This window comes from Ptychodera flava, unplaced genomic scaffold (assembly GCF_041260155.1).
Source record: "Ptychodera flava strain L36383 unplaced genomic scaffold, AS_Pfla_20210202 Scaffold_33__1_contigs__length_2856901_pilon, whole genome shotgun sequence".
Lineage (NCBI taxonomy): Eukaryota > Metazoa > Hemichordata > Enteropneusta > Ptychoderidae > Ptychodera > Ptychodera flava.
In genome coordinates, this window is record NW_027248355.1 from 669,714 (window position 1) to 681,504 (window position 11,791).

At 38.7% G+C, this 11,791-nt stretch overlaps 1 long non-coding RNA gene across 1 annotated transcript; it reads left to right on the forward strand.

Annotated features, from left to right (window-relative positions):
• The first annotated feature begins 1,306 nt into the window (after positions 1 to 1,306).
• LOC139127551 (uncharacterized) lies at positions 1,307 to 2,586 on the forward strand. Its single transcript, XR_011551044.1, has 2 exons — positions 1,307 to 1,488; positions 2,365 to 2,586. It is a non-coding gene; the product is annotated as an uncharacterized lncRNA (long non-coding RNA).
• Positions 2,587 to 11,791: the final 9,205 nt, after the last annotated feature.

Consider the following 11,791-nt stretch of genomic DNA (forward strand, 5'->3'; position numbering starts at 1 on the left):
TAAGTTTTTGATTTTGTTAATATTTTTGTTATGTATCAACTGCACTTACTTCATTGGTTTACAAATTTAAGTTGAATTAGCTCGTTGATATTATCAATACAACCAACATACACTTTGTGTGCATGTATATTATAAAAGTTCACTGTTATTGTGTTCAATTGAAGTTTAGTCGAGACCAAAATGTGTTTACCAACAATAACAATGCTGACTGTACATAATACAGGTTGTGAAGACTGGATATTTGAACGTGTTTTAGAAAATAGAATAACATTAGCAATACTGGCTAACATGATTTTGAAAAGAGAGAAAAACCTGTAGTCGATGTACGAAGAACACAATTTCTGCCAAAATTATGAAGTTACAGCCTATCCCTTAAATATAATTAGCATTAGTTTCATTCATCTCCATTCAAAAAAACGAGACCAGGGATTTTCAGTATAAACCAATGAATATGACAAGAGGGAAGTCATGCAGATGGCTACAAACGTCTGTGAGCAGCCTCTAAATTAAATCAGCACAGATAAAATTTTAAACATCGTTTATTTTTATTTTCAAAATGTGCAATAATAAACACATGTTCACCGCTAAATATTCCATATGATCGGAACCTGCATTCTATTGAAAGGTACTCACATTTCCAGACGTAATATGGTTGGATCTGTCATTAAATTTTTCTCATACGGTCCATGTTTTCGCGTACGTCCGTCAGCAACTGGCTATGATGTGCAGTCATGTACATGTACGTCAGATCATAATCACACAACGACGAACACACTTGCGACGGTTCTGCATCTGCCATTGTAAAACTTTCGCGATTACAACTTACATAAAACTTAATGGAAACGCAGTACAGGTACTGTTCATCCCCAAACCGTTCAAAAGTCGAGCCGGATGGACTAGCGGTTCTGACGATGTATGGTCGTGACTTTGGAAAGAGTTGTGTTGGAAGAGTGGACGGGACGCAACAGGGTATGAACGTAAGGGTCCCGTAAATGAGTACGCTCGGATTTAAAGAGGCTGATCAGAATTGCAACAGGGTTCACTTAGTGTGTTTGACGTCCGTATTTTAACTGATCTCTTCATATAAAGTCAATTTTTGCTTATTGGAAAAATCTAAAGGAACAGTTTACGCGTACTTGAAATGTCAAAATTTTGCGACGATCACGACCCTTGACCTTTCGAATTTGACCAATGCTTTGTGTTCCCACACGATCGTTGTCGGATATCACATTGCATCTCTCAAATGAGATTGCGCAGATTTTTTTGAAGTAATGGCTGTTCAGACCAGCTGAATCTCACGATTATGGCTGATTTCTCGGTCATTTCTTCCCCCAGTGACGACACATTTTGAGTCAAAACAGCAAGTGAGTTAGGTCTAAGTGGTAATGTTTCAGTTGGCATGAAGGTAAAGTGTATTTCCCCGCGACAGTGTTGGATGCAGTGGCCGAGATAGCAAGTCGTCGTGGACGATAATTTTCCATTCATCCGGTAAGTATTTGAAATGCATATTTATAAAGGGCAATTACGAAATTAGTATGCCTTATAGAGAGGCTTTTCTCTGCACATTGATGTTTTCCTGGGAAGCTTGGTTTTGTATATGGCCCGACATTTTTAACCTGAGCTTTAGGGGTGAAAAGAAAGTACGTATCTGTATACCTGGACAGGGCGGAGGGAGGTGTACAGTGTGGCCATTAACGCAAAACAAAGCTGGGCTTGAACAACGCCTAAGCTTAGTTTGCGTCCATGGTCTCACTCAGTGCAAAAACACTGCTATAAAAAATAGGCGAAATGAAAATATTAAAAAAACCCCAAACTACCGGTAGATCGTAGGATGAACATGGCTATGTAAACTTGTGATCGTTTGTACCACCCGGTCTTACTTGCATTTTTTACTTCTTTTGTACATGGTTACTTTTAAAATCCATTGTTAATATGATATTGCCAGGTAAGAAGCCTTGTATTGAAAGACAGAAAAAATCTTTAGAAATGTGATACGTCTTAATTTGCAAGGGACAGCAGCTGTAATTTTTATTGAGTTCAATAACTTGTTTGCCTCATGTATTAACATACTTTCTTGTATTGATTCAAATTATGAATTGTGATGCCCTCACTTTGTAAAGATGTACATAAATTAATCGGTATAGTGGCTGTGGCAACTAGTCAAGTCAATACAACGTACACAAGCACATTTCTAGACATATATGTTACATTTTCAATGTATTAATTTTGCACTCGCAAAGATGTATGTAAAAAATTCCTCTATGTGTATGTAACAAATCACACACATGTTCTGAAACTTTATTGTAAAGTTGTCGTCTTAATAAATGTTGCTAAGTTCATTCTCTTCTCTCTGTTTCATTTCAGTGTGCATGTCAGCCAAGGCCCAAGAGAAATTTGGCAAGAATAATCATGACTTACGTAAAGAAGTCTTCAATGTCAAATTTCAAAACAAAATAGGACATGAAAGACGAGACTTGGCCAGAGTTAAATGAACTCTTTTAAAACTAATCTTTGACTAAATCACTTTTCACTGTGTCTATGAAATTTGTTAAAGCCAAAAATTTATTAAATTGGTCATCAGACTTACAGATATGTTTGTGCTTTTTATTTTGAACGTTTGGAAAGGTGAGTCTGCTTGTGTTTGCTGTGTTCAGGTGAGTCAGAGTTGCTTTTAACTCTGTTTGGCCGTCTTAGTTTTAGGCCAAATATGGTTAAATTACATATCCAACCAATTGTATCTTATAATTCACCGTAAGAGGCTGTGTAAAAGTACTTGATTTTACTGGAATTTGATTTCACTTATTTGATGTTTGCTTACACCTTGCAAACATGCAAATGTAACAATGTTTACCAAATTCATAACGGCAACATCAAAATAAGTGAAATCGGATGTCAAATCAGTACTTTTCATGGTGCTCTTTTTCTGCCAGGATGACCCTGTCATTCATATGTGCATTCAAAATAACCATTGGTTCACATACATGTGAGTGGATTCAGAATAACCATTCATTCACATGTGTGTGAATGGCTAGCTCATTTAAATATTTCGGCCTATACACATGTTACCAACGTGCTTCTGAAATGAATGTGGACTGCCTGACTGCCTATTCCCTATGCACATGCATTAAGTCATGCCAACTAGCCATGTGAATGCTAATTTCACATGGTACTGACAGGCATTCCTGTTCTATAAGGGATTCCTATAGCATGATGAAATAACCAGTTTCAACCGAGCCTCTGTATCATTACCAACCATATTACTGTTGACAAATGAAGTCAATTTTCAATAATAATATTGCTCATTTTACACATAACAACTGCATTGTGAGGTTTAAGACTTGGTATTTCATCATGCTACAAGAAGTTTAACAAGGAACTCCAGCTTCAACAGGGAACAAAAATGCTGAAAAATATTCTCTGTCTGTCATGGTGTAAAAAATTTTGGTGGCCCACCCCTTACTTTCCCTGGAATTTTCATGGCCCACCCCAAGAACACTCATTTTTTTTCGTGGCCCCCCCATTTTCTCTTCCGCCCCCCCCCCTGCCGTTAATTGTGCTCGGTCCCTAAATATTCATATCGCCGTATGACAGGCATGGGAAATTTTCAAAAGCCAAATTTCAGATTAGTATATAGGGACTGGACAGACATTACGGGGGTGGCGGTGTTTTTAGGGGTTTTTTTGACGAAAAGTGTTTTTCGTGAGATCATTTTGAAGGGTAGTGAAATATCACTGATGCCTTTTGGGGAAGGTCACCATTTTGTTTGCAGAATGTATGATGGGGCTTATATATTGCTTCATCCAAAAATATAAAATTATAATACATGGGCGTCTATGAGGCAAACTGTTAACAATTTTCCCCGACAAAACAAAACTATCATGTACATCTGTATATATCTTTGATAATTGATGGAAATGTACTTTCCTTGAAGGCAGAGGTAAAAATTGAACGTGTTTTCCGAAACATAATTTTGGATTTCAAAAAAAGTGTTAATTTACCTTGCATGGCATCGTGTGAGAAAACAATGAATGATTTTTTTATGCAAAACCACGGTCTCTCTATCACGGTCTATCACCACCCCTCTAGCACAGTTTGTTCAGGTTAAAAAGTATTTTTTGAAAGTTCAAAGGTTAAATGAGAATATTCGTTTATTACTATTGATATGGCTTGCGACACACTGGGGGCACTGTCTTTTATGCATGAAAATGGGCGAGTGTTACTTAGTTTCAAAGAATCTTGAGCGGTCATTATTTTCGGGCAGCGTCATTTTGAAAATCTAAGGTAATGTCCGTGCTAACCCTTTCCATTCAAGAAATATTAATTTTTGCATCGCGTTTTAAACAAGTAAATGTATAGCCCGTGAAACATGCAAAACTATGTTGAGATGCGACTCAAAAACATATACCACACAAGAAAATTTAATCGACTGACAGAAAGTGGCTTCAGGTTCTGGTAGTAGATATCTCGGCTGCGTAATGACTAGAAAAACCAAGTAGGGTCGACCGCCCAAGAGCGTCGATAAAATCGACAAGGGATAAAAACGGCACTGCACCGAATTTTAAATGTTTCAAGCGCGATCGTGGACATAAAGTACACAAAGACCAACTTGAGCCCAGCCTAGCTTAGGGATGGACCATTTGATATCCTGGGGGATCTAGAAATTTTTTAAAAAGTATTCCCAGCGAATGTCAATGAGAAGAAAATCAGCCAGAGGGGGTTGGGAAAAATAGATGGCTCACTAAGCTGAGAGGAAAAAAACATCAAAAGTTACTTTCTGGAACACATATTTTTTATTTTCAGGGCGTCCTTCGGGCGCAAATTTAAGACTGTTTAAGATACACAATGGTTCTTTGGCCAACTACATTTTGAGAGGTGCTAAGAATATAAAACATTGAAGGCTTCTTCTCACCGTTGTTAGAGATATACGATATAGTTTGTCGATCAATTAGGTTTCATGTTAACGGGGAACATGGTTAGCCACCGGTGAATCTATAGTGCTCGGACCCTGGACATGGGATCAGCCCCCCCCCCCGGGGGAATCGGTTTTATGATAGAGTGTTTCGTAACCGAAATGGGGTGTCCCTTCATCAGTCGCTCGAATAGTTTTGTTTTCCACATGTTTAGTTTGATGGTCACCACTGTTCATCAATAAGAGACGCTAGAATCATGACGTTGTTGTCTGATTGTTGTGTGCTTTGTTGCTTAGTTCGTTCGTGTTCGTTTATTTCCTCGTGTATGGTTTTTCCTTGAACGAAGATGTCTTTTATGTTATTGTTCCTTTTATATGACATGATCGGTTTTTTTTGAAAAACTGTGGCGAATGTTTGATCGCCCTCTATTATTTTCCAGTTTCTTGATAAGAATTGTTTGATTAGGCTGGTTTTAATATACCGACTGAAGGTCGTTGTATAGACAAGTTTTTTCATTACGTCATTCCTCGTATCTTTGTCGATGAGGTATTCTTGATGTTAGGTTGACTTCATTTCTGATACGAGATAATTCTGATGTTTTCGAGATATTTCTGATGTTTTCGTGTACAAAAAATTATCACCTGGACTACACTCAGTTCAAGATGCATAAAGATTTGAATATATATACAAGTATTGTAATCCAACTGATTATCTAACGTGCAACACTTTACTCTGCACACAGTAGGGGACTGTGCATTTGTTGTTGGGGGAAAAAGTCATAAGGAGTGCGGGGAAAAAGTTACCAGTAATCAGAGAGTGAAAATAAAAATTGAACAGTGGATCAGGTACGAAAAAATTACAGCCAGACCCCCCAGGGATATTTAATGGTCATCCCCTTAGACTAGTTGACCCCTCTAGCTGGTCAGCTATCGAAAACGTCCGTACGAGCTGTATAAGTCTTTAAAACTATGTGACACTCGCCCGTTTTCATTCACAAAGGACAGTGCCCCTATGTGTCGCACTGTAAGGCTGTGCCTACATCCGGGGCCTATATCTGATGCAGATAGATTAATTTTGCGTCTAACCCGTACGGTGTACGTATGTCCTTGTTACATTATATTAGCAAGGCAAAGCCGAATCACATAGACAAAACGATGATATTTGTACACGCATTTAAATATTAAAGCTATTAATTCCTTCGTGATCAGTGTCCACGACCATTTCGTTAATATTTACACATTCAAACGTATTGTATTACTCGAGATTGTATCACTCCGTGTCCCCCTCAGTTTACAAATATAATGACATCGTTGCCTTCTGCCGTCCCAGACACAAGAATGCCAACACTTCAACAGAACTATTTGCAAAGGGCGCGAACACTGACTCAAGAGCGGGAACAGAGCAGTAAATATACACAACGTCCGATGTAAACGCGACGCGACGCAGACATTCGATCTGTGTGAATGCCTAGCCTGGGCGGAGTAAGTCTGGGGTCTCGACGTCGACTTTTGGCCTCCGACTATAATTATGGAGTATGGGTGAAGGTCAAAAGACGACGGCGAGACCCTAGATACGGGCGGCCTGAGTGTTAGACACGAGGATTTAGACGTAATACGATTTTCGGTCAACTTGAACAATAAGTTGTAGAGGCACTCCCTTTGTGCAAATGACCCCCGGGAAATGACCTCCATGAACACATGCTACAGCGAGGGAAAACAACGTGAAGTACCGAAACAAAACCCGATACTCTGATACTTCCTCTAGTTGAAGTCAGATATTACGTAACCTTTAACTCTTGCCTGTAAGGGGGAAACCAATTGATGTCGGGGGGGCCTGAAGGAAATGGTACAGCAGAAATTTTGTCCGGCCACTGCGGCAGTATTTTTCCCATTGTCTGTCCTGTGTAATGTTAATAATTATAGAGGCATTTCCCTTCTTCCTATATTTGGCAAAATATTTACAAAGATTTTCAATTTTCTTCTAAAATATATTGTTAATTTAAGAACATTTTTTCAGAAGCTCAGGCTGGGTTTTGGCCCGGCTATACTACCATTAACAACATTTTAACACTCCAGTCTATGGTAGCAAAATATCTGACACTATGAAAATGGAGATTTTATTGCATTTTCGTAGACTTTCAAAGGTCTTTGACTCTGTGCTGCATAATTTGTTGTAGGATAATTTGATTCGATACGGGATTGACGGTAATTTTTTTCTATTTTCAGATCATTGTATAGGAATTTACAATCTTGTGTAAACATTTCTGCAGGTATTACAAATTCTTTTGAATGGAACATGGAAGGCCATATACAACGCCCCATATCTTATTTCTTTACTCATCAATTACCTCGCTTCGTGCATTAATGAGTTCAGTTGCAAAGGTGTTTATGGTGAAGAAGAAGCCCAAACTATCAATATTTTGATGTATGCAGACGATGTGGCCGATGGATCAGATATGCCAATCCACACTCAGAGACAAATTTTATCAGTTACAGCTTAATTGTTCTCACTGGCATTTAAGTGTCAACTTTGATTAGACTAAACTTATTGTGTTGCGCAAAGAGGTCGGATAAAAAAATTATGAACGATGGCTCATGATAATAGGCAAATACAAGTACCTGGGTTTAATTTTCTCGTATAGACTTAGTAGGAGCCTTAACAAGAAACACCAAGACTCACCGGGAAGAAAAGCCATTTTCCTATGAAAACTCTAATAAAAAAGCTGGGAGGTGAGAGTGTCATTGTCAGATTCTTTTAAACTTTTGATACTTATGTCACTCTACTTTTATTGTACGGCTGTGAAATCTTGGGTTTCAATCATGTTGTCCCTCGTTTAACTTCCATTGAAGTAACCGTGTATTCTCCGTTAATGAATCTTCTGTTTTAGCAACTGCTAAAGTCATTAGCAAAGACGACAGACCGTCCATCCTGTTTGACTTCGTACTTAGATGGGAGCGACCTTTCTCCCCTACCCATCTTAAGTTGATGGTAGATGCATATCAAAGGCATGACATATGCAGATTTGGAGATGATTTAAATTGTATACTTTCTGGAGAGAGACACACTTCTGGGCACTTCTTCCTCGACTTTACACACTGGATGCAGATGCTATGGGACTTTGACGTATGACTATAGCGAGAAACCCAGTCAGTTTCACTACGGTGGACCACGGCTTTGTATACAACGGACGTTAAATGTTATTGTAACCCTGTAGAAGTATGTGATTAAACTGACCGAATGATGGTGCACCACTCGACTGTATGTGCGTTATTAGCTGACTTTGTGTCGGGTAACTGAGATAGCAACGACAACCATGAACAATATACGTGTTGAACGATCAAGACAAAACTACAATTCGACCACGCCACGTGACACAATGACAACATCTGACAAGATCGTCTTCATTGGTACCATCATGAAAGAGTGTATTCAACCGCGAACCCAATCTGCAGCAGGGTCAGCGTTGACTCTCTGTTGTGTGGCCCAACGACATAAGGGGAGAACCATTTGATTTCTGCGGGGATGGAGGATCTGGGGAAAAAAATTGTCGGCAGGTGAAGGACAGAAAAAAAAATTTGATCCAACAATGGCTTGAGAAAAAAAATTGTTCCAACAGACAGGAGAGAAAAAAAATTGTCGCCACGTGCTAAAATCACCAAAGTTTGGGACTGATTTTAAAAAAAACGCTGGAGGGAGGCCGCCTACGGCGGCACTAATATTGTCAATATTTTAGAGTGAATCCTGATGTAAAAAATCTGGCATATAAATAAACTTCAATACTACACAATGTTCAAAGTTTCATTGTGATGACAATGTTTTAAATATGTTGCAATAAAGCATTGACACAGTCAGTATTAAAAGGGGAACCATTGGACTTGCTGTGATCTGTATCTACTGAAAATTTAAAACAAACGACACGATTCAATGAACTACTTTTAAAAGCAATATATTATTCTTAAGGTAGTTTTCCACCTTTGCGTCGACCTATTTTCAAACGTGAATTTTGCCATCAAAATGTGTACTTTTACCCAAGTATTATATATCACCTGAAAGCTATTGCTATGAATTTTTTTGTTTTATCAAGAAAATTAGTGTGCGATGAATTTTTTTGAAGATCTTAGTGAAAGTGTAAAGAAAATGGGTGGTCTCACGTAAAAAAGTTTAAGTCTGAGCGGAGAGGGGCTATTGTTTAGTTGATAACGGGCAATTGGTCTTCAGAATACTGGCTACAAAACCGTGTCTCAGATTTTTGAAAAAGGCCTTAGTTTTTTCACATCATTGAGTCAAAGTTTATCCACCGATTAGTCTTATAACGCCGCCTAATTAAGCAGCAATAACTCGACTTTAAAAATCTTCATAAAGAAACTGAGACACGGTTTTGGAGACAACCTACTTGACAAACGTCTGTGAAAATCTGGTGAACTTCCGTTCACGCGTTCTCGAGTTAAACTCTTTTGAACGTGCTGCAATGTGACAAAATGCCGAACTGAGAAAAAGGCGATTTAGTAAATTGGTTCGGTTTTTTCCTTTTGAATGGCAATAAACAATGTACTCAACCGACAAAACACTAAAACCAGACAGTGAAATCAAAGTGTTCAACTTCAACAGTATATTCACTCATTGAAATCAGTGTCAACGGTCGAAATGAGGCTAAAAAGGGTGAATTTTGGGAGCGTTGTACTCTTTTTAGAGCGCAATCTACACAGTAGCTGATGAGTAAATAAACTTGGGGAGTGCCAGGGAAGGGATTATGCATAATCTGTTGACTGATTAGTTGTAAGGTTTAAATAGAGTATTAACTGTTCGACCTAACTGTCGGAACTGCTACGGCATCTCGATGCCGTCAACACGAGCGCTTGGACTAATTACCTCCATGACAAGCGTACACTACAGTGTACGTTTATGGCAGCATTCGATTCGACCTCGGAAACGACTCACTGCTGCGGAATGAAAGCGAGCCCGATGAGTGATGTAGGGAAAACAATATTGGCTGACAACAAAAATATCTGCGTTTGTATGTGGATGTACATTTGCGGTGTCTGTGATCATGGAGATAAAAAAGAACAGCTCCATGCTGTGATTCGTTACGGTTAGAGTAACCGAGGATTCAGTGAGCAGCCATTTTTTAGATCTTCACGCGCCTTGAAAACCGATTAACACTAATCAAACTACGAGCATTTCTGAGACAATAGTTCGTCCTCACTCTGTACAGCATTTCTGTGGGTGAAGACCGTTTCTGGAGTCATGAACCAATCGCCTGTCGGTGGCATAAAAGTCAAAGGAGAGAAGTTGAGAAAACATGAACATAGAGAAAAGTACGTCATTTCATCAAGCGCAAGTTGCATGCGATAGACCTCTCGTCAAGCGTCATACGTCACAGCATGGAGGTAGTAGTCTTCCTACCTCCATGGTCACAGATAGATAACTGTCTGCTGTTGTTCGTATCCAACATGAATACCATCGATTCCAGGCGAATATGATATCAGACCCGTCTTCATTATATGTAAATCTCAGGATTAGGATGGTGTTTTGCACTGTATTCAAGTAGTTAGGGGAGAACCATTTGATTTCTGGGGGGGGTATGGAGGATTTTGAGAAAAAAAAATTTGTCGCCAGGTGAGATAGAAGAAAAAAAAAATTGATCCTGCCATGGCCTGAGAAAAAAAAAATTGTCATAACAGACAGAAGTGAAAAAAAAAATTGTCACAATGCACCAGAAATTAGCAAAATTTGGAAACCCTATTCTCATGTATTCTTTGCCGGCGCGCCGCCATAGGCGGCGCAAATGTTTTTACCACAAGCAATTCTTATGTTTTTTTCCCAGCACTTATGATATAAGCATGCACTACATAGGTCTACTTACACCTCAGTGCACTCAATGTTTTCCTTCCCTTTCCTGACCCAAGAAATCATATTTCAGGATTTCTGTTGCAATATCTCAATGGCATATGCACTACCTAAAGGGGACTTTTTGACTTCTGTAAATTGTGAAAATTTTAAAACACAAGACAGGAGTCAATAAACTAGTGTTAAAATCAATATAGTATTCTCTCAATATAAATATATTAGGAAGATGTACAAGTTGACAATGAAAAATTGAGGAACAACAAATGTATTAATACAAGGGAGAGGGTCACTAAAAAAATTGAAAACTTCAGGGGGCGTTACTCAAAATGTGGAGAGGAAGGGGGACGGGTTACTCAATTTATTTTGGCGAAATAAATTGAAACACATCTCAGATTGCACCATTGCACACATCCATTTCTCAAAATTTTCAATGCGAGAGGGGGGCACCCCCTCTCGTGCTCTCCCCCCCCCTTGGCTTTTCTAACAGTGTTACTGGTAAAAGACAAATTTAAAATACCTATCGGATTGCACTAAACTGCACCGTGGCGCACATCAATTTCTCAAAATTTTCCCAGGATCTAGGACAAAACTGAACTGTTGTGAATTCATCCTTTATTATCACAGAGACATGTTTCCATTTACCTCACTTCAATGACCATTTTGACAGTTAAACATACCATATTCAAGCTTTTCATTAGAAGCTGGCAGCTGGAGAAATGACACAAGAAGGTCACAAATTTTCCGTTCCTGTATATTTATTTCTTTCAGTCTCTGGCAAACAGAACTGTTTTTCACAAATTGTATTGTCATCGTTTGGTTGTTGAATATTGTGACACAAACACTGATCATGCATAAAATGTAAAAATATTGCAGTGTTCAATGTCATTTTCAAACAGTTTTACCAAATGCAAAATAACCTGAAACTCCTCTCAGATTGAACCATTAAACACATCAATTCCCAAAATTTCCAATACGAGAGGGGGAAACCCCCTCTCGTTTTGCTCTCCCCCTTGAGGTGTTCTAACAGTTTCACT